The 22106-nt window shown below is 42.0% G+C and overlaps 1 protein-coding gene across 1 annotated transcript in view; it reads left to right on the forward strand.

Annotated features, from left to right (window-relative positions):
• Positions 1–8441: 8441 nt before the first annotated feature.
• Positions 8442–22106, forward strand: part of LOC126202883 (UDP-glycosyltransferase UGT5-like) — a 112089-nt gene continuing 98424 nt past the window's right edge. The window contains exon 1 of the mRNA XM_049936941.1: positions 8442–8582. The gene's annotated coding sequence lies outside the window, so the exon portion shown is untranslated. The remainder of the gene's footprint in view (positions 8583–22106) is intronic.

Below are 22106 nucleotides of genomic sequence, written 5' to 3' on the forward strand. Positions count from 1 at the left end.
TCTTGCTGGACGTGGCTCGGTTCCTTCTTGTGCGGAGACGTCGTGACCAATTTGCAAGAGTTACCTCTGCGTGATTGGGTCCAGGCCAGTGTGGATGGAACTGCAGTGAGCTCTGGATAGGCAAGACTCGTCCGACCGTTGCTCACACACATGGCATGTGTACCAACGACCTTGGTTGGTTTGTGATCGGTCGTCTGTTTGGACGTGTGTTTCGTCAGCGGCCGTCCTTCGATTTTGTCTGTGTGTCCGCCTGTGATTTGTTCTAGTTGTTCATCGGTGATTCGTTTTACGAGTGTTAGAGTTTCTTGTGACAGTGTTTCGTACAACACTGTGTGAGCAGCGAGTGAGTGTTTTCTTACCGTGGTGTTGATGCTGGCTGCCACGGCGTGTAGTTCCACAGCCTTGCGATGATCATGTATGTCAGTAGTTATTGTACCTTGGCTTATTAACACACTGATATTTGAATACGAGTGTTACTGGTCTCTTCGTCTCGCTGGCATTTTGGTTGTAGTGCTTTTGGTCTGGTGACCGAAATCAGGTAGTTGGTTGGTTCGTCGGCTGTCTGTCGGTTGGGTTGCCTTCCGATTTAGAGATTGTTGGTCAGGCTGCCTGTTTCGCCTAAACGGGCGTTAGTGTTACAATTCCAGGCCGACCCTTGGAAACTTCTGAGCGCCGTTCCGTGTCAGTTACATAGTAACTTCCCTGTTTGAGTTTTAATTCTTGGGTGAAACCTCCAGAAGAACCTTGTATTTCAATTTCTTGCTTAGGCCTTGAGTTTTGGATTTCCGGTCTGGCCTTCAGCCGATCTAAAGTTAATCAAAGGAGGTCGATTAAAGTTTTGAGTGTTTTGCGTCCTTGTTGTAATATTGTGTGTTGGTGAATGAAGTTTATAGGTTGAGTGAAACTGACAGGAATTTATTTTGGCCCCTTTCCACAACCTAATCCGCTCTGTCCTGCTAGCGCAGGTGTTTCAACGACATTTGAAAGGTAATATAATGAAAAAAAAACACGTGCATTTTAACGAAGTTGTAGTGAATTTCGTATATTATTTGACTATTTACTATTTGTAATTGAATTTTCAAGGACCAGGGACAGGCTTGAAAGGCCCCAAGTCAAACCTCAAAAATAATGATATGAATGACGTTATTCACATTCAGTTATATAGTAACTCGAAGTGTGCCAAACCACAAAAGTAATGTGCAGTTACTCGTCGGATGCGCTCTCAACATCATACGTTGCAGGATGGTATTTGTCCTCCAGACGTGGAAAACGTAAATTGAAACTTCATGCAAATACACGTGGTTTTTTCAATATATTACCTATCAAATGCATATAAATTAAATAATATGACCAGTGATGAAAAAATAGATTAATAATTACGTCTGAGCGGGAGTCGAGCCTTCGCCACATACGTACTTCTCATGAAGCTCGAACGCTAATCACTTCACCACCTTGAAATAACGTCTGGCAGCTACGCACAGGAGCGTAAGCGTAAAACTTCTCTTGCGATTTTCTCGGAATCGTCAGAGTAGTGCACCTTACCACTTGCACATTATGTTGTTTTAATGACCTACTTTGGTAGTAGTACAAAGTTAGAAGTAAATCTGTGATCCCCACGTCGTGGCCTCCCCTTGCCAGTAGCCTTGTAATCTCTGGCTCTAGAACATTGCACGCTGCCTCCGACAGCAGAAGATCCCTGTTGCCAACATGAGCGAAGGCGGAAATGCCGACGGTCGCTTAGACTTCCAGCCGAAGACCTGTTCGGCCCGCCTATTCACAGGTTGGCGCTACTGGGATGCCGCCAGGCGTCTGGCCGCAGGAGACGCCGGTGTCCCTCCGTTCAACCGTCGCCATGGCGTGGATCTTTGAAACCAGCTTCTGCATTTCTACACCATTTTGGCGAATTTATGAATTAAATGATTGATGTACTCAGGAATTTCTCTGTCCCCGTTATCTGAGAGTCCTATACTTAGGCAAGCTTCCTAAACAGCATAAACAAGATGTTCCTATTCGTCCAAATGTATCATCATTCACTGCTCCATCTTACAAACTAGCTAGTAAACTGGACGTCCTAATTAAGAGCAAGACTAAATTCAAACCAAATCATGGTATTTCAAATTCCTTGGACCTAGTAAATAAGTTAAAAGGTATATCTGTCTCACACAGTGAAATTTGTATCCTTAGGCGTCTGCAGTTTGTTTTCCAACATACGAGTGTGAGAATGCATTGATATTCTGACGGAGCTGATGCACAAGTCTAATGTCAATCCTGTGGAATTGAATGACTTGAGGATGGCCACTCATACATGCTTGGCACAGAACTATTTCCAGTTCCAAGGGCCTCGTTATAAACAATTAGATGGCATAGCTATGGGTTCCCCTCTTGGTCCACTGTTGGCTGAAATATTTATGAGCCGTTTTGAAATTTTTTTCTAAAAACAGAGCCTTTGAGTGCAAATATCAAATACTGGTTTAGATATGTAGATTATGTCCTGTATATGTGGACTGGTACTACAAGACAACTCAACATATTTTTGAAAAACCTAAACAGTCAACATAAAAATATTCAGTTCGCAATGGAGATTGTCAACATATTCATAAACTTCTTAGATCTCACCATTGACATCAGTACACACATACATTATTTCAAAATTTATAGAAAAACTACAACTACAGACACTGTAATTCCTTCTTGCTCACAACACCCCATAGCTCACAAACATGCAGCGTTCCACACAATGATACAGCCTCTCATATCTATCCCCACGTCCAAAGATAATTTTAAAGCAGAGTTAGATACAAAAAAATTTATTGCCACAGCCAATGGCTACAGTCCAGTTCTTATTGACCACATCTTGCACAGGAAACAAAAACGGAAAATTATACCCCTCCTCTATGCCCCACCTGCTTCCCCATCCACTGTCTGCAAGAAATGGTGTACACTACCACTTCTAGGTGAGGTATCACAGATTGTTGTCAAAGCACTGAAAGCCTGCACGTATAGACTTTCCTAGTCTGTTAAGAACACGACAGCCCTGTGTTTCTAATAGCAAAGATAAGATCCAGTTATTAGCCAACAGTGGGGTATACAAAATCACCTGTTCTGATTGTGACAAATTTTACATCAGTCAGTCAGGCAGGCAGAGACATAGCAACTAGGCTGGCTGAACATGAAGGCAGCTGGAGGTTGCAGAATTCTGGCTCCGCATTTCCTGAGCATGTACTGAGTGAGGGTCACAACTACCAGCCAGTGCCCCACGTACTTCACTTAGCAAACAAAGGCCATTAACTCAACCCGCTGGAAGCCCTGGAAATTAACAAACATCTTGCTCACAGTCCAGATCTAATCCTAAGTGACCAGATACAGCTCAACACTTCCCCTCTCCTAAACTTTATAATCATCTCTGTTCTTCATTACTTCCCACACTGTCTATTCCTACATATTCCCATTTTCCTGTATTCGTTAAGTTCGTTTTATCGAAGTTGTCTATGTATTCCATAAAGATTGTAGTTTCAATAGGTATGGCCTTCTTTTAACTGGTACTTGTATTACTGTCCATGTTTAACACCTCTTTTCGTTGTCTCATCAAATATTGTTCATATTTTACTTTGTTCATTTATTTAATAGAAGCTGTTACATAGCCAATGTTTTGAATATAACGTTAATATTAAAATGCAGTACCACCACACTCTCAAAGATTGCGTTTACTGTATGTTCCTTCAAACGCCTCCATTTTCCTGCATTTATTTATTTCTGTTTATCTTATTGATATTGCTTGAGTTCCTTATGTATTCTGTAGTTACACTGATAATTGTTTCTTCTTTTAATTGGTTTGTGTATCACTCTCCATGTTTTATACCTACTGATGTAGCCTTGTCAAGTACTGATTTTATTTTATTTTATTAGTTTTGTTTATTAATAGAAACTGTTATGTAGGTATGCTGTTCCTTTTTTGTGTTAAAGTTTTTCCTGTCTACTCCATTTTTATTTATTTACTGCTCAATTTTTCACTTTTTCATTGCATTACCACCACACTGTCAAAGAAGTTACTTACAGTATGTTCCTGCTTCAGTCTATACGTGTTACTTCTCTTCCAATGTTGTTTGCAAACATTGTAACTTCTTTGGTAACAATACTCAGTAAATGTCTGAAGATGACCTTGTAAGCCGAAAACCGGTTAACACAATAAAAATTATATTGTAGAACAAAAACAAACTGGCCGGCCGGTGTGGCCGTGAGGTTCTAGGCGCTTCAGTTTGGAACCGCGTGACCGTAAGGTCGCAGGTTCGAATCCTGCCTCGGGCATGGATGTGTGTGATGTCCTTAGGTTAGTTAGGTTTAAGTAGTTCTAAGTTCTAGGGGACTGATGACCACAGATATTAAGTCCCATAGTGCTCAGAGCCATTTTTTTTTTAAAAAAAAAGCAAACTGGTGCTTTTCATTTATTATAATGTTGTTCTACCAAGAACCGACGGAAGATTCTGTTAACAAGCTATCTGTGGTTACAGGTGGCTTGAGAAAATTACTTTTATGCATAGTTAAGCGAATCAAATTCATAGTCTTTTTAATAAATGGGTGTGCAGCTCCGTGCCTTCTATCATCGAACCCATATTTGTATAAACAGTTTCAATTTCATTTTAGCCCCTCTCTCTGTTTAGGGTCTGGGCTGGACCGCTAAAGAGACGTGCTTTAAACGTCTCTGGATACACTCAGTGTTACTATACATTATTTCAAAACACCAAATTTGCAAGAAATTTTTAAGTAAATCATTGAAAATACAGGAAAAATAGTTGGGTTTAAGTTCACGGTGTTACTTTAGCATGAGATCGCAGATGTTTTCTTTTTAATGAAGCTCCTGATCTAATACTAGACGAACAAAGCGAATTTAATCAAAACTTTTTTCAATATTTTCAATGATCTACATTAAAAATGTGTTGCAAATTTGAAGTTTTGGAACCACTTGTGTTGGTGGACCGTTTTGAGTGTGTTTTGCTCGGAAGTCTGAGTCATACACTGACTTCTTCCCCATGACCCTTCGTTTCCGCGCGTTGACATCGGCTCCGCTGCATATACACACTGAGACGTGACGACTCTACACAGTTGCAGCCCATTGGCCTTTAATAGTTATTTTATTTATTACATTATATTTTTATCTGCACGCAGTTGGTTCAAAAATGTGTGTTGCATACCTTGATTCCAACTTTTGTTTCAATGGTTAATTTTTGATAGCTACTATGTGCTCTTATGTATTCCTGACACAGCTACTGTGAATTTGGCATTTGCATTGTAGGTCGCATTTTTCATCTGTGTTCTCATACTTATTTCAAAATTTGTATGTATGCATTATATTGTTAATAATGATTCTGCTTAGTTCTTCGAATTGTAACTGTGCGTATTTGCCCACCACCTGTCGGTTTTTACTGACTAATTTGGTTGGTGCCGACAAACATACACAGTGGTTAGTGTTCTGATGGTTTGAAATGGTGGCAAATAGGCTTTGACCAAATTTCACATTTTTCGTATATTTTGCTTTTTTATCATTAACATGTTATAGTTAGTAGCAAACAAACCTCAACTTTTTATACAGGTACACTTCTTAATAATCATGGTGTGTGTTAATGTATTTAACATTTTTCTTGTTCTCTTGGTTTAAAATTATATTGTAGTTTGGGCCAGTGGTGTGTTTAACGAAAGGAAAATTTTTTGTTTCTCTCCCTAGGTTCAGAACTGCAGTTTGCAACTTCTTTGGTACAACATTGGTAATTACTGCGCATACAGCTCTGTCCATGACCATGCAACAAGAGATAGAATCAACTTACATTTACCAAGAAATAATAAACATAAAACTCAAAACAGCATTTTCTACCGAGGAACAAAACTGTACAATAAAATACCAAAAGAGATTAAAGAAATTGCAAAAATACACTTATTTAAAAAAGCAGCTAAAAAGTACCTGTTATGCAATACATTTTATACATTGAAGGATTACTTAGCTAAAACAGAGTAGGGGTTTGATAAAAAGTAATAACAATAAATAATAATAATAATGATTATAAAATATCCAACATTCTACGTAACACCTTAACTTTATTTTTTTCCCTTCTTTTTTCCTTTCTAGAAATACTTACCCCCAAGCTATCTGTAGCACAATACAAACACCTCTTCCACTTTATGAGCTCTACATCTTACTCATTATGGAAGGATGCTGACTCAGTTTTTCAGGATAGCAAATGGGAAGTCAAATGGGAAGTTGCGGTACAGAAAATGGCCCAGAGATCACCAGTGTGTGTGTGGTGTGTGTGTGTGGTGTGTGTGTGTGTGTGTGTGTGTGTGTGTAGTGAGTGAAGTGTTATGAAATAATGTGTATATAGTTTGTGCAGTGACTGATAGTGAGATAAGTGTGAACAGTGTGGCATTACATCATTTAATAAGTTATTTGTAAAAAAAAAAGTATTGTATACCAGGAGTAAATCTAATTATTGCCTCTAACTAGAAGTCTGTAAATATATGTGTATACGAATTAGCTTATTTTAAATTGATATAAATTTGGAAATACTTTGACATGTCCTATATCCTTGTAAAAAGAGATCTTCAGATGAATAAAGCTACTACTACTACCACTACTACTACCACCACTACTACTAATTAACATTATGCTGAAAACATAGGTCATAGGCTATCATAGTATGTATTTATTGTATTTATTGATACTTCTTCACAATGACCTGATAGGAATTCCCCATTCATTTAGGTAGTTCCGACATACGTTACCACACGAAGGCAGTCTACCTACACTGTACGTGGACACGGTCTCTAGCAAGAGTAGTGTGTTTTCACTACTTAGTTTCATTTTGAAACAGTGTATTCTTGAAGATTGTATAAATCAATTTAACCTAGAGGCAATTTTCCCTATCTTCTTATTTTTACAAATCTGAAGAGGGATGTTTAGCAAGCGCAATCAGTAATCAATTTTAAGGTAATATATTATTGTGATCAAGATAATTAGAACAATTGATATAAATCAAATATTAATAGTTTTAGAAAGTATTCAGATCTTACTGAAACTGTACCATTGTTTCGTTCGTCGTTTGTTGCTGTCGTTGGTTTTCAATCAGCTGTGAATCTTTTTTTTTTCATAATTTCGTTTTGGCAGTATCCTTTTTAGATGCGGTTTAAGAAGGAGTAAGGCGGAATCATATAGCTGAAGAAGTTACTGTATTACACATTTTGTATTTCACAGCAAAACTGCACAACTACATCACCTTCGAAGTCGAATGCGTTTATCCCAATATCTCGTACACCGATGCAAACATAGAAGTCGAAAAGGAAACAATTCGAAACAAGAGAGACTCGGTGTTCGGTTCCGGGAATGAGGGTCATAGCTTGTTACTTCTCTCCCCTTGCCTCCCTCCCCACCCCAACAGATATTGTTTTCATCCGTACTTTTAACAACCACAGATGCCTCTGATTTAAATAATAATAATAAAATTAATTAAAATTAATATTATAGTAATTTTTTAGACCAGTGCTTAGTACTCGTAGCTTAGTACATCGCGTAGCGTAACTTCCAAGAAATTCCAGTTTAAGGAAATACGTTGTCCGAAAATTCGGAAAGTGCCTATGTTACACAATTTACTTAAGAACGCACACTAATTTGACAACTTCGTAATTTGAGTCAGCGATAGGATTAACACAGAAGCCAGTGATAGTTTTCAAGTCCTGTATCATCTAGGCGCAGTAATACTACTGGATTCCCCAAAATTTCAAAAATACCCACGACGTTTCCCTGAGTAGGACCTAATGGTAAAGTCTTGGCTTACTTTGTCTTGGAGAAACGAAGTTAAAGACGGAGCTTCGGTATTGTATCAACGACAAGACTTCAGAAATTCACTACGTGATTAAAAGTATCCGAACACCCCCCCCAAAACATACGTTTTTCATATTAGGTGCATTGTGCTGCCGCCTTCTGCCAGGTACTCCATATCAGCGACCTCAGTAGTCATTTCCAGTTACAGAACTGGAAATGCACCTCATCACTGAGTACTTCAGTAACCCATTTCTTTACGCAGTGAACAGCATGATAACCTACGAAATCCAAATTACGTGGCGATTCCTAGTGTTACAGCATTTCCCTTTGGGGTCTCCTGTGCTAAATCTGAGCTTTTGTAGAATTCCAATCATCTCTACTAAAGCGACGGAATTCAGAAGTGAATAAAACGTCTATACCCCAAATTCCAGGAGTGGGAACTGCTCCTTCCACTCCCACCATTGCAGACTTCCTATGCGCTCGGATCATGGTACAACGGCCGGGTGAAGGTCACAGTATTACGAGATGAAGGGTAACTGAGTCAACAAGGCATGTTAGCGTACCGCGCCCTTGATGCAGATAGTTTGGCAAGCGGCTGCTGTCTGCCTTTCAGATATCATTCGAAGCGCGTGGCGCTATCGGGGAGTAGTGGGGTGGCCCGTAGTTCGTTACTACGTATCGTGTGAGAAGGCATTCTGCACGGGCAGTCGTGGTCTGCCTTGCGTCGCAGAAGCCGCTCCGGAGGACCCCACCAGCTGCCAGCCCAGGACAACAGGTCAGCCTGATAGACACCGCATTTACATGGGCCTTCGAAAGCCGGAAATTCGTATGCTCATTTCTCAGCACAGCTTCTTCTGCCGTATATCGCTGCTGCACACCGCTTGTACTCTTTTGAGAATAACGAACATTCTAACAGACTCGGAGTACATTTACATCTACATCTGCATCCATCCTCCGTAAGCCACCTTACGGTTTTTGGCTGAGAATAATTTGTGTATCGCAGCAAGTCGTAACCTTACCAAATAAAAATATTTATTTGTTCTGAACTAAAACTAGATAGGTTTTCTATCCTAAACTTCGCGTGTCTGCACTGTACTCCTAAACAATAAAAACTGGTGTAATTACAAAAAGATCTCCGAACAAGATGAGTCACTAGACTATCTGAAACTGTATACCTATATACCAATCAGTTTCTACCAAACTAATCAGAAACTCAAAACTATAATCTAAAGAAACGATCCTGTGTAATTCTGTATTGTGCAGTGCAGCGAACAGTGTTACAGAAAGTGACGTCACACTACGTGATCTGCAATTTAAACACAAAAAAGTAGCAGAATAACAATGTAACATAAAACTGCTAATGGAATTTAAGAAGAATAAATAACGAAAATGTTTCTATTCAAATTCCCTGTGTACTTAAGTGCGCAAACTGACTAAATAAAACTCCAGATGTTAAATAATGCACACACAAGCATAACGCAGAACTGTAAGAATAAAGTTGTCTGAATAAGAAACATAATCTGATTTGAAATTCACCTAAACTGAACCTAACAACAATTTTCAAATACTAAGCTAACTGTAAATGATCTTCCAATATTCTGACTGTAATGCAAAAGTTACCGTAACAAATTTTTAGATGTCTTACCTGTGGCACCGGAAACTCGGTTCTGCTCGAAAGTGACGAACATTCAAATACAGCGCAGCAGCAGGCCACATGAATAGGAAAGAAAACCTTGCGCAATGCAATGCGAGGAGGTGCATCTATGCTAAGCCGATCACGCTTCACTCACTGTGTTCCGCAAAGTGCAATTCGACAACACATATAATGAGAAAATAAAATTCGTGAGAATAGGGTGGTAGAACTTATATTTGCCTAATGCAGTACACTACCTCTTAAAACTGGATTATGGATTTATAACACCTTCATTAACAACTACAATCATACTTATAAAAATTGCCTTCTATTAAAAATGAGACTCTGCTATGAAAATACATCTTGAAATGGTATTGGAGTTGTTGTTGTTGTTGTTGTGGTCTTCAGTCCTGAGACTGGTTTGATGCAGCTCTCCATGCTACTCTATCCTGTGCAATCTTCTTCATCTCCCAGTACCTACTGCAGCCTACATCCTTCTGAATCTGCTAAGTGTATTCATCTCTTGGTCTATCTCTACGATTTTTACCCTCCACACTGCCCTCCAATGCTAAATTTGTGATCCCTTGATGCCTCAAAACATGTCCTACCAACCGATCCCTTCTTCTAGTCAAGTTGTGCCACAAACTTCTCTTCTCCCCAATCCTATTCAATACCTCCTCATTAGTTACGTGATCTACCCACCTCATCTTCAGCATTCCTCTGTAGCACCACATTTCGAAAGCTTCTATTCTCTTCTCGTCCAAACTAGTTATTGTCCATGTTTCACTTCCATACATGGCTACACTCCATACAAATACTTTCAGAAACGACTTCCTGACACTTAAATCTATACCCGATGTTAACAAATTTCTCTTCTTCAGAAACGATTTCCTTTCCATTGCCAGTCTACATTTTATATCCTCTTTACTTCGACCATCATCAGTTATTTTACTCCCTAAATAGCAAAACTCCTTTACTACTTTAAGTGTCTCATTTCCTAATCTAATTCCCTCAGCATCACCCGATTTAATTTGACTACATTCCATTATCCTCGTTTTGCTTTTGTTGATGTTCATCTTATATCCTTCTTTCAAGACACTGTCCATTCCGTTCAACTGCTCTTCCAAGTCCTTTGCTGTCTCTGACAGAATTACAATGTCATCGGCGAACCTCAAAGTTTTTACTTCTTTTCCATGAATTTTAATACCTACTCCGAATTTTTCTTTTGTTTCCTTTACTGCTTGTTCAATATACAGATTGAATAACATCGGGGAGAGGCTACAACCCTGTCTCACTCCTTTCCCAACCACTGCTTCCCTTTCATGACCCTCGACTCTTACAACTGCCATCTGGTTTCTGTACAAATTGTAAATAGCCTTTCGCTCCCTGTATTTTACCCCTGCCACCTTCAGAATTTGAAAGAGAGGCACACAAGCCTCCCCACCGACGGCAAGGTCCATGGTTCATGGGGGGGGGGGGGGGGGGGGGGGGTGTATTGGAGTAGTAAATCTATAGCCGGCCGCGGTGGTCTAGCGGTTCTAGGCGCTCAGTCAGGAACCGCGCGACTGCTACGGTCGCAGGTTCCAATCCTGCCTCGGGCATGGATGTGTGTGATGTCCTTGGGTTAGTTAAGTTTAAGTAGTTCTAAGTTCTAGGGGACTTATGACCACAGATGTTGAGTCCCATAGTGCTCAGAGCCATTTTTTTTAGTAAATCTATAACTTCTGAGTGCAAGCCAAGCGAATAAATAACTTGTTTCATCACGTCTCAATAATAAACTAGGACCCAAGCCAATAAAGAAAATTCCTAATAAAACTTTCCATTATCAAGACATACCATAAACTGCGCGCAAGCAAGCAGCGCAGCGACAATAGTACCTGAAAATTGTCTCTCACAAATTAGTCTTTACCAAATCATATTTCCAAAATCCGACATCCTCTGTATCTTTATCCTTGTGCTCTCAAGCAATTCCAGACCGATCAGTGGCTTGTCCAGCAACCGTCTCGCTAACTAGCATTCTATCAGAATGCTACAGCAACGACAACGCTACTAACAACCAAACACCACATTGCTCGTACCCAGAACTTCTGCGGCGTAACATATCGGTTACTGGAAACCTCTTTTTGAAAAAAATACTCAGTATAGAGATATGAAGTATGACACATGGGATGAGAACAGAGTTTATATCACCATTGAAATTCCCTGGCAGATTAAAACTGTGTGCCGGACCGAGACTCGAACTCGGGACCTTTGCCTTTCTCCGCCAAGAGCTTTACCATCTGAGCTACCAAAGCACGACTCACGCCCCCTCTTCACAGCTTTACTTCCGCCAGTACCTCGTCTCCTACTTTCTAAACTTCATAGAAGCTCTCCTGAGAAACTTGCAGAACTAGCACTCCTGGAAGAAAGGATATTGCGGAGACATGGCTTAGCCACAGCCTGGGGGATGTTTCCAGAATGAGATTTTCACTCTGCAGCAGAGTGTGCGCTGATATGAAACTTCCTGGAAGATTAAAATTGTGTGCTGGACCGAGACTCGAGCAGGAGAGCTTCCGTGAAGTTTGGAAAGTGGGAGACGAGGTACTGGTGGAATTAAAGCTGTGAGGACGGGGCGTGAGTCGTGCTTTGGTAGCTCAGTTGGTAGAGCACTTGCCCACGAAAGGCAAAGGTCTCGAGCTCGAGTCTCGGTCCGGCACACAATTTTAATCTGCCAGGAAGTTTCATATCAGCGCACACTCCGCTGCAGAGTGAAAATCTCATTATTTACATCACTATTCTTTAATATACTTAGATAGAAATCTTACAAAGCACGGTGTTGTTAAGGCTGTGTGCGATCTTGAAGCTCTAAGTTCATGGCCTTTACGTGCAATAGGAACGAAGAATCAGTATATTGGTTGACTATTCTAGGAACGCAGGAAACCGCCTTGTCGCACTGATAACACCCGTTCCCTCAGATCACCGGAGTTTAGCGCTGTGGGGATTGGCTAGCACGTGGATGGGTGACCGTCCAGTCTACCAGGCAATAGGGGTGTACTCAGCCCTTGCGGCAAATTGAGGTCCTACTTGACTGAGAAGTAGCGGCTCCGCTCTCGTAAACTGACAACGGACGGGAGAGTGGTGTGCTGACCACCCGCCTCTCCATATCAGCATTCGGTAACGTCTTTAGGCTGAGGATGACACGGCGGTCGGTCAGTACCGTTAGGCCTTCCGAGGCCTGTTCGGACGTAGAGAAGTTTCTAGGAACATATGATCTCTCAAATTTTAACAGTAAACCATACCATGACGCAGAACGAATCATTAGCAACATCTGTGATAGGATTTAGCTCAACATCGTGACACTTTTGTTCTCCGTCAATGAACCTGTAACGAGCAATAGTCAAATATTGGTCGAACGAGTGTTTTGTAAGCTACTTCCTTTGTGGGTGGACTGCATTTCCTGTGGATTCTTCTGATGAATCTCAACCTAGCATGCGACTAGTTTTATGCGATCGTTTCACTTCAAATCGATCCGAACACGTGCTCTTAGATACCTTGACTATTTGCAGTGATCGTTTTGCAGTCGCATAATCCTAAAATAGTAGATCTTCCTGCTAATTTATGGTTAGTACACTGCATTTGTTTATGTTGAACATCAAGTATAAATCGTTGCACCATGCGTAGATCCTCTGCAAGTCTTCCTGTATTTCGGTACAATCTTATAGCCTTATGACTTCTCTGTCAACAGAATCATCCGCGAAAAGCCTCATGGAATTTCCCATTTTACCCACTCTAAGACAAATAAAAACATCGATGCACCACGAAAGAGTTATTCAAGTTGGCTACAAATCGATATTCATACAGATATAGACGGAAAATGAAAAATGTAACCTTTGGTGGCCGACTGGTAAATGTGTAAAGCTGCAGCTCAGTTTCACCTCGCTGCATTCAAGGACAGTAAACATGGGACATTTCAATACAAGGGCATAAAGTCGTTGCGAATTTTATTCCGTGTGCACAACTGGACAATAACTAGCCTCGGAGACAAAAAAATGGTTCAAATGGCTCTGATCACTATGGGAATTAACATCTGAGGTCATCAGTCCCCTAGAACTTAGAACTACTTAAACCGAACTAACCTAAGGACATCACACACATCCATGCCCGAGGCAGGATGCGAACCTGCGACCGTAGCGGTCACGCAGTTCCAGACTGAAGCGCCTAGAACCGCTCGGCCACTGGCAGTCGGCCCCTCGGAGACAGGCGCGTGAACAATATACATACACTATGTGATCAAAAACATACCTTTTTCACATTAGGTGCATTGTGCTGCCACCAACTGCCAGGTACTCCATATCGGCGACCTCAACGTTCATTAGACATCGTGAGAGAGCAGAATGGGGCGCTCCGCAGAACTCGTGTACTTCGAACGTGCTCAGGTGATTGGGTGTCACTTGCGTCATAAGTATGTACGCGAGATTTCCACACTCCTAAACATCCCTAGGTCCATTGTTTCCCACGTGATAGTGAAGTGGAAACGTGAAGGGACACTTATAGCACAAAAGTGTACCGACCGACCTCGTATGTTGACCGACAGAGACCGCGGTGACAGCTCATGAGTGTCGTAATGCGTAAAAGGGAGACGTCTATCCAGACCATCACATAGTAATTCCAGACTGCATCAGGATCCACTGCAAGTACTATGACAGTTAGGCGGGAGGTGAGAAAACTTGGATTTCACGGTCGAGCGGCTGCTATAAGCATCATATCACGACTGTAAATGCCAAACGACGCCTCGCTTGGTGTAAGGAGCTTAAACATTGGACGATTGAGCACTAGAAAAACGTTGTGTGTAGCGACGAATCACGATGCACAATGTGGCTATCCAATGGCAGGGTGTGGGTATGGCGAACGCCCGGTGTGCGTCATCTGCTAGCGTGTGTAGTGCCAACAGTAAAATTTGGAGGCGGTGGTGTTACGGTCTGGTCGTGTTTTTCATGGGGTTGACTTGAACCGTTTGTTTTGGGTGGCAATATCACAGCACAGGCCTATTTTGATGTTTTAAGGACCTTCTTGGTTACCATTGTTGAAGAGCAATTTGAGGATGGCGATTGCTTATTTCAACACGAGCAAGCACCTCTTCATAATGCACGGCCTGTGACGGTGTGGTTACACGAGAATAATATCCCTGTAATAGACTGGCCTGCGCAGAGCCCTGACCTGAATCCTATAGAACAGCTTTGGGATGTTTAGGAACGCCGACTTTGTGCCAGGCCTCACCGACGGACATCGAATCTCTTCTCAGTGCAGCACTCCGTGAAGAATGGGCTGCCATTCCCCAAGAAACCTTCCAGCTCCTGATTGAACGTATGCCTGCGAGTGTGGAAGCTGTCATCAAAGCCAAGGGTGGAAAAACACCATGTTGCATTCCAGCATTACCGATGGAGGGCGCCTCTGAGTTGTAAGTCATTTTCAATCAGTTGTCCGGATAATTTTGATCGCATAGTCAGCATTTGAGACAGGACGTGTAGTTGGACTCAAAGATGCCGGTTGGGATAATAGGTGAATCACTCGACGTCTGAATAGAAGCGGTGCCACTATAAGACAATGTTGGCAGGAATGGGTGAACCTAGCCCAAACACAGCGTCAAGAAGGAAGCGTCGACCTAGAGAGACGACAAAACGTGAGGACAGTGCGATCGGCAGAGAGGCATTCAGAGCGCCAGTTTCATCATTATCATCGATCCAACGTGCAACTGACGCGCCATTAATAGGCGACTCACAAAACGGGGCTGAGCTCACAATGCTTCTTTTTTCGTCTACTATTGACTTCTGTACCCCAATAATCTCGTTAGCTAGTGTCCAGCACATTCGGCATGGAATCTCATTGACTGGAGTGGAATTGTCTTCAGAGATGTCCCACTTCGAACTGAGCCCCGACAACCAGGAGTGACGGTCTGGGGTGCTATTTCATTTCATAGTAGGACCTTATGGCACAGCGGTACCTGGACGATATTCTGTGCCCTGTTTAATTGCCCTGCAAGACAAGCCGTCCTGGGCAAGATAATGCCCACCCGCACGCGGAGAGAGGTTCTACTGCTTATCTTTGTGTTTGCTGAACTCTACCACGGCCAGAAAAGTCGACGGACCTCTCTCCAATTGAGAAAGTTTGGAGCACTATGGTCAGTGCAATCCAACCCGGTCAGAATTTCGACGATCTACCGCGCCAATTGGACAGAATTTGAAACGATGTCCCTCAAGTGGAATTCCAGCAACTCTGTCCATCAACGCCACGCCGAATGACTGCTTGCATAAGGGCTAGAGGTGGATCAACGTGTTATTTTGAAATTGTAGTCAATGGCTTGTACGTATGTAACGCGTTTGCCGTTGCCCTCCTATTCGGATAATTCCTTCGTGGTGTACCTTTTTTTGTGGCTTTGGGCGCCAAGATGCACGATGTGCGATTTGTAGGCAGTGCACATCGCAGTTAGTGGTTAATACCGACACCGTGAAAGTGTGCGAGAGAAATAGAGGTAGTGGGAGAAAACGTTTTTGGACCGGCCCTTGGTAAGCCCGAACCTACTTTATAGCTGAAGATTTCTCTCCTTCGTGAATGACATGCTGTATTCTCTTTGTTATAAATCGATTATGTTCTCTGTAAAACATTGTTTCTTTTGTGTCTTCTTCACCGAAAACAAGTTCGGCGCCGTCTCGCCTCCAGTTTTTTTTTGTTGTTTTTTTTCCCATCAGTAGCCGGCCGCGGTGGTCTCGCGGTTCTAGGCACGCAGTCCGGAACCGCGCGACTGCTACGGTCGCAGGTTCGAATCCTGCCTCGGGCATGGATGTGTGTGATGTCCTTAGGTTAGTTAGGTTCAAGTAGTTCTAAGTTCTAGGGGACTGATGACCACAGATGTTAAGTCCCATAGTGCTCAGAGCCATTTGAACCATTTGAACTTTCCATCAGTGCGTCTCAGGGAGTCCGGGTATGAATAACGAATAACGATACGCTACACGGCAATAACGAGGTATTGTTACACACCTCATATGAATGCCAACAACCTTTGAAACTTCAGTAAGGGGAAGGTAATGAAAAGAGGGTCAGCTGAGCTCATGATACTCAGCGCATGTTCCTGTCATTTTTTTAATGCCACAGTAATAATTATACTGACATAGTGAACTCTGAAGAATACTGCATAAGAATGGCAAAGCTGTTCTCAAAATATTGGTGTAGTAATTTGATATTTACCCATTGCACCACCGCGCGCAGGAAAGATTTTTATATTATATTAGATTCGTGCGTAAGTTCGTAGCGTTTTTGTTTCGTGTATTGGTATTCCGGTTGCTGTGGGTTTATTTATCACTGTCGTCTTATTTGTCGTTCGCTGTTGCTATTTGAGTTTACGTATTCTCGTTTCGTCATTTGGAAATAGTGAGTGGAACTGTGTACGCTAGAAAATGGAGTGTCAAGTGGGGAAATCGGGATACTTCCGACGTATTCTTCTGTATGAGTTCAGTAGAGGAATGACAGCAGAGGAGGTAGCCAGGAACATTTGCTCCGTGTGCGGGGATAATACCATTGGACAGAGCACGGCAAGAAAATGGTTTTCTCGTTTTAAGAAGGATCATTTCGACATTAGTGACTCTCCACGTTCAAGAAGACTTTTCGTGGTTTGATCGAGGTCGTTTAAACACATTAATCCACAGTGGTTGTCAGTGTATTCTATAACTGGCAAATGCGATGAATTGTGATCGTTCCGTCATCGTGCGACATTTGCATCAAACGAGGATGGTACAAAAATCAAGTTTTTAGGTACCGCATGCTCTAAGCCAAAATCACAAAAATTAGCGGGTGGCCATATGTGCATCTCCGCTCACCTTCAATTGGCTCGTTAAAACACCGACCATTCCTATCTTGTATTGTTACTGGTGACGAGAAATGGTGTCTTTATGCTAAGGCAGAGAAAGGAATGGCTGGCCCAAAACAAAGCAGCAATTCCCCGTAAAAAGACCTGTAAGCATCCATGAATGTTAAGCATCTGGTAGAGCAGCGACGGTGTGATGTACTACGAATTGCTTCCCCGAAGAGTAACCGTCTCTGCTGACATTTATTTCAACGACAGAGACGCCTTGCAGACACAATCGAAGAACAACGACCAGGAAGACTGTGTGAACTGATTCTACTCCGCGGTAACGGCTGCCCGCGTTCCGCTAGACTGACAGAAAACACTATACAGGAGTTGGGTTGGGAAGTCATTCTGCACCCACCTTATTCACCTGATCCTGCACTTTCAGATTTTCAGCTTCTTTTTTCTCTATGGAATAACCTTCGAAGACTTCCTTTCCCGATGAAAATGCGCACCGAACATGGTGCGACGTTCAAAGAAAGGCAGCACGTTTTGTACTATCGCGAAATATGGGAGAGAGTGTCACAGAAATGATACAGGATTTGAGCTGAAAATCATTAAAAGAAAGGCGTTCTTCGTTGCGACGGAATCTTCTCACGAAATTCCAATCACCAACTTTCTCCTCCGAATGCGAAAATATTTTGTTGACACCGACCTATATTGGGAGGAACGATCACCACGATGAAATAAGGGAAATCAGAGCTCGTACGGAAAGATATAGGTGTGCATTCTTTCCGCGCGCTATACGAGATTGGAATAATAGAGAACTGTGAAGGTGGTTTGATGAACCCTCTGCCAGGCACTTAAATGTGATTTGCAGAGTATCCACGTAGATATAAATGTAGAAGTGTTCTTAGTCTCAAAACCACGTGATTTCCATAGACGCGGGATCGAAAAAGTTAACCCAGTGTTGGCAGACTATTGTAAACAGTGGAGGAGAATATTCATGACTAACTTCTCTGTTACGTTATTCTATTTGTTTCAAAACGCTGCAAACTTATGCACCAATCCAATGTTAAGAAATTCAAATGTCCCCGCCGTGCAATCCATACGTTACCACTAGGGAACGTTTGCTATAGCGTTATTTAGTATAAGCAAATCGTATAATAAATGAGGCATTTTCCTTGGACATTTAATGAGCGAACAGCTAAAAACAGCGTTTCTTCGTTGCATCCAAGTTTGAATACAAACACCGTCAAATACATCACTTTACTTTGTACACTATGATATAAAATATGACGTATGTACGGTCTGTTCCTAATTTTAGTAATGAAAGTAGCGGGTAACTAATGCTTCTTGACAGTGAGATAGCTCTACAGTACCGCATTTATACGGTTTAAATTTACGTCGCTACTTTTACAGGTCAGTCGAGAAAACATTCCATTACCGAAACGCGTTTGGCGACATGTGTGTGTGATGTCCCTACTCGAAATTTTGTTTACGTTGACTTAACCGCAGTGTAACTCGAAGTCTACATTAGTTGGGATAGTGGAAATTTGGTTTTGAGGTGTCGAAGGTCATAAAAGTGCATATGAATTAAAGACCGTGCTAGCAGATTGATTTGTAATGTCATCGTACCTTTCGTTACCAGCAACAAAGACTGCAAGGTAAATTTAGAAAAGCTGTATTACATCATAAAAAAACCGCTGGCGAGTATTTTGGTAATTTTTTTTTAAATTCCATAATGACCATTAAAATAATTACACAATACCAGCAGCATTTTGTGCAGCCCAAAGTCCTTGCATTCTTTCTCTGAGAGGCTGTTTCCCTCTGCTCATTTCCTGTTCATCAGCAAATCCTTTAAACCCGTCGATTACTCAGCTTTGTCGGGATTGAGACATATACCTGTTTAATGCAACCTGATGGAGAAGCTTTCTCGTCTGACAGACACATTTGTCAGAAACATTAGTTCCACTGTCAAGCAAAAATTTGTTTCCTCAACCTCTTTTCATCCTTCATAAACTGATGTCCGTAGCATTTTGTCTTCTTTATCTAGTTGATTTTATTAATCTTCCATGTTGATGCTAAAGTTTTTCTCTTCCTTGTATTCCATACAATCCATCCACCATCATCAAACGTCCTCCGGGAGGATTTTTCTCTTGACCTTCTGTCATTAAGAGGCACTCACTAGGACATCGAACACAAGGTTCGTTAATTGGCGCACTGCTTTTCTTGTTTTATATTAATGATCTATCATTTTATATGAACCAGGGGGCGGAACTAGTACTATTTGCTGATGTAGGCGTTGTTCTTGTTGCGAGCAAGGCGAGCAAAGAAGCATCAACAGCGGAAACAGTAAATGATGTTTTTGTGAAAGCTGCTGACTGATTTTGTATGATTACTTTCAATTTTAAAAAAAGAAATTCATCCAGTTTTTTTACACTCAAAGATACCCAACCTTCTAATAACCTTGTTTACTAAAATAAATAGGACAGAGAGGCCTACATTCTTGGGCGTCCATACTTGTGAAAACTTTAACTGGAAAAACCATACAGTAGACCTGTTTAAACATTTAGGTTCGGCTACTTTTGCCAAAGAATAACTGCCAGCTAGAAGCTAGTAAGTTAACATGTTTAGGATATTTTCATTCATTGATGTTTTATGGAATAGTATTCTGTGGAAACTCCTAGAGAACTGCATCCGAATCCTTGTGAGCTGCGTTCACGAGATGCTGCATTCGTAGAACAGCGTAATTAACAGTTTCTCGCAGAAGTTCCGGTTGAGTATGAGCAACGTGTATACTGGCCTTCGGCTCCAGTAGAGACCGTACGTTACCCTCGTAAATGCATTTTCTTATATATCCCCAGAGCCAGAAGTCACATGGCTTCAGATCAGGCCGGCCGCGGCAGCCGAGCGGTACTAGGCGCTTCAGTCCGGAACCACGCGGCTGCTACGGTCGCAGGTTCGAATGCTGCCTCGGGCATGGATGTGTGTGATGTCCTTAGGTTAGTTAGGTTTAAGTAGCTCTAAGTTTAGGGGACTGATGACCTCAGCCGTTAAGTCCCATAGTGCTTAGAGCCATTTGAACCATTTTGAAGCTTCAAATTACGTGACCTTGCAGGCCATGCATCTGGAAGACCTATGGAGGTAACACGTTACTGGAAGGTTGCATTAAACAGATCTTTCACTGGGCAATATGAGGTGTTGCCCCATCTTGTGCGAAATCATTGGTTTCCATACAGTTGCGCTCCTCCAAACCAGTAATCACAAAAAAATGCAAATGTGTGTGAAATCTTATGGGACATAACTGCTAAGGTCATCAGTCCCTAAGCTTACACACTACTTAACCCAAATTATCCTAAGGACAAACACCAACACTCATGCCCGAGGGAAGACTTGAACCTCCGCCGGGTCCAGCTGCAGTAATCGCATGCTGCATAAAGTGGTCTCGATAACGTGCAGACTACACGGATCACCTGATAGGCCCTGTGGGTGTGCCCTCTTCAAAGAGGAAAGGACCGTGAATAAAGTTGATTGCGAATCATCCACACCACAGATTCACATGTGGCTAGAGCAACGGCTCTTCGTGCACAACGCGCGTTTTAACAGTACGCCAAATTCGACAGAGTTATGCATTCACTGTTTCCCGCAGTGTAAAATGTGCATCGCCTCTCTATAGAATATTGCGCAGCCACGTGTCAACAACTTCAGGCAAATTCAGAGCACTGCTGTGGATCATGAGAGTGCAGCTGCTGCACGGTCTGGGTACTGTACAAGTTCCAGCGTAAGACAGGCTGCAAGACTTTCCGTACCGTTGACTATAGGATGGACAACTATCATCACACTACACGAGCACTAGCACTGCCAGGGGCACGAGATGCATGGTCACTTACAGCAAACTTGTCAGAAACTCTCACTCCTCTTCTAGGTGACACACCAAGCTCATGCGTGTTTTCGAATTTCATTATCATCGTCTTCAAAGTATTTAATGACGGAGGAATCTTCTCATATCTTTCAATCTGTATACTCTCCCAACGAGGGACTAATTCCTGCTGTTCGCATAAAACAATTTCACTTGCACCACACGGTCTCACTTCTCGATAACCATACTGTTCACTCACGTTGTTGTTGTGATCTTCAGTCCTGAGACTGGTTTGATGCAGCTCTCCATGCTACTCTATCCTGTGCAAGCTTCTTCATCTCCCAGTACCTACTGTAACCTACATCCTTCTGAATCTGCTTAGTGTAGTTATCTCTTGGTCTCCCTCTACGATTTTTACCCTCCACGCTGCCCTCCAGTACTAAATTGGTGATCTCTTTATGCCTCAGAACATGTCCTACCAACCGATCCCTTCTTCTAGTCAAGTTGTGCCACAAACTTCTCCCCAATCCTATTCCATACCTCCTCAATAGTTATATGTTCTACCCATCTGATCTTCAGCATTCTTCTGCAGCACCACATTTCGAAAGCTTCTATTCGCTTCTTGTCCAAACTAGTTATCGTCATTGTTTCACTTCCATACATGGCTAAGCTCCATACAAATACTTTAAGAAATGACTTCCTGACACTTAAATCTATACTCGATGTTAACAAATTTCTCTTCTTCAGAAACGCTTTGCTTGCCATTGCCAGTCTACATTCGATATCCTCTCTACTTCGACCATCATCAGTTATTTTGTTCCCCAAATAGCAAAACTCCTTTACTACTTGAAGTGTCTCATTTCCTAACGCAATTCCCTCAGCGTCACCCGACTTAATTCGACTACATTCCATTATCCTCGTTTTGCTTTTGTTGATGTTCATTTTATATTCTCCTTTCAAGACACTATCCAGTCCGTTCAACTAC

The sequence above is a fragment of the Schistocerca nitens genome, chromosome 9 (genome assembly GCF_023898315.1).
Source record: "Schistocerca nitens isolate TAMUIC-IGC-003100 chromosome 9, iqSchNite1.1, whole genome shotgun sequence".
Taxonomy (NCBI): Eukaryota; Metazoa; Arthropoda; class Insecta; order Orthoptera; family Acrididae; genus Schistocerca; species Schistocerca nitens.